The sequence below is a fragment of the Cynara cardunculus genome (genome assembly GCF_001531365.2).
Source record: "Cynara cardunculus var. scolymus isolate 2C chromosome LG 5, CcrdV1, whole genome shotgun sequence".
Lineage (NCBI taxonomy): Eukaryota > Viridiplantae > Streptophyta > Magnoliopsida > Asterales > Asteraceae > Cynara > Cynara cardunculus.
In genome coordinates this window covers 12520778-12522950 of record NC_037532.1, presented here as the reverse complement: position 1 = coordinate 12522950, position 2173 = coordinate 12520778, and positions in this window count along the sequence as shown.

Below are 2173 nucleotides of genomic sequence, written 5' to 3'. Positions count from 1 at the left end.
GAATGGTGCAACAACTTTCAAACACGTTGCATATGTTGAAGGACTGAAGCACAATATTCTTAGCATCAGCCAACTGTGTGATAAAGATTATACAGTTAAATTCTCAAAGAATTCTTGTCATGTTCTTGACAAAGATGATAAGGTTGCTCTAACCGGTTCTCGTCTAGAGAATGTTTATATCATCAACATGAATTCTCCTCTCACCAAGAATAGCTGCTTCTTCTTCAAAGCCTCATTAGATATTAACTGGTTGTGGCACAAATGGCTATCTCATCTTAGCTTCAAGACACTCTGTGAGCTGTCAAGAAATGATCTTGTCAAAGATCTTCCTCAACACTCGTTTGCAAAGGAATCTCTTTGCTCAGCTTGTGAGAAAAGAAAACACACAAGAGTTAGCTTTAAGTCGAAGCAAATCTCTTCAGTGACCACGCCTCTTCAGCTATTGCATATGGATCTCTTTGGTCTAGTCAACGTGCAATCCCTAGCTRGAAAGAAGTTCACACTTGTCATTGTTGATGAGTATGCCAGGTACACTTGGGTATTCTTTCTCAGATCCAAGGATGAAGCACCTGAAGAAATTATTTTGTTCATCAAAAAGATAGAAGTACTAAACAATGTTAAAGTACGATCTATCAAAAGTGACCATGGTACTGAATTCGAAAAAGTACTATGGATAACTTCTTTGAGGACAAAGGAATCTCTCACAACTTCTCTTCTATGAGAACTCCTCAGCAGAATGGAGTCGCTGAAAGAAGAAATCGAACAATCATTGAGGTTGCTCGATCAATGCTCAGCGAATCCCATCTCCCTACTCAATTCTGGGTTGAAGCTGTCAACACCGCTTGTTTCACTCAAAACCGATCGCTGATCGTGAAAAGATTCAAGAAGACAGCCTATAAACTCTTCCATGGACAAAAGCCTTCCATAAGCTTTCTTCATATATTTGGTTGTACTTGTTATATTCTTAACAACCGCGACCAACTTGGAAAGTTCGATCCCAAAGCTGATGAAGTAATCTTTCTTGAATATTCTTCTATATCCAAAGCATTCAGAGTATTCAACAAACGAAGTCAGACAATAAAGGAATCTATTCATGTCACTTTTGACGAATCTCAGCCAGCTAATTCAAAACCCATCTCAAATGATGAGGATGAATTAGAAAACTGGATGATATCTCACTATGGACAACCTGAAGCTTCCTACAGTGCTCCTCTTAACACTGAATCTTCAGAAGCTGAAGATGATCCACTCATCATTCCAGTTACAGCTAGTCACTCCATCGCATCTTCTTCAGAGATCGCTACAGTGCCCATTAGCTGTGTACCTCCTTCTACTTCAAACATTGATCCATCAGTGAATGAAATGCCTTCAGTTTCTGAACCTGTTCCAGTTGCTGAATCTGAGGCTCCTTTGGCAATAGTCCCTATTGTTGAAGAAACTGTTGTTGAAGCCTCATCTTCCATACCCGAACTTTCCTATTCAGATGAAGCTCCTCTACCGTGTTGGGACTTCCGCCTCATCGTTCCCTCGAGCCGGTCAAATCCGTGTTTCTTAAACCCAACGCTCCTGTAGCAATGCAGGAGCATCCCACATTGGTGAGGCTAGGGGGATTCGTCTTCCTTATAAGGAAGGGGGATCTTACTCCTACCAGTGACGCGTTTTAAAGTCGTGAGGGGTTGTTGCCAAGAGGGGCAGCCCAAAGCGGACAATATCATGTGGGCGGTTCCCTAGTTTTCGGTCCAACAATTGGTATCAGAACTAGGGCCGCACCAATGTGGGGGGGAATGTTGGGACTTCCGCCTCATCGTTCCCTCGAGCCGGTCAAATCCGCGTTTCTTAAACCCAACGCTCTTGTAGCAATGCAGGAGCATCCGGTGAGGCTAGGGGGATCTTACTCCTACCAGTGATGCATTTTAAAGTCGTGAGGGGTTGTTGCCGAGAGGGGCAGCCCAAAGCGGAAAATATCATGTGGGTGGTTCCCTAGTTTTCGGTCCAACATACCGGCTCAGCGATAGACTAAAAGCCATCCAATTCATCAAATTCTTGGTGATCCAGATGCAGGTATCAAGACACATCGAGGTGTAGGTAATATTTGTCTCTTTGTCAACTTTCTTATTTTAGTTGAACCCAAGAAAATCAATGATGCTATCTCTGACCCTAGTTGGGTTCTTGC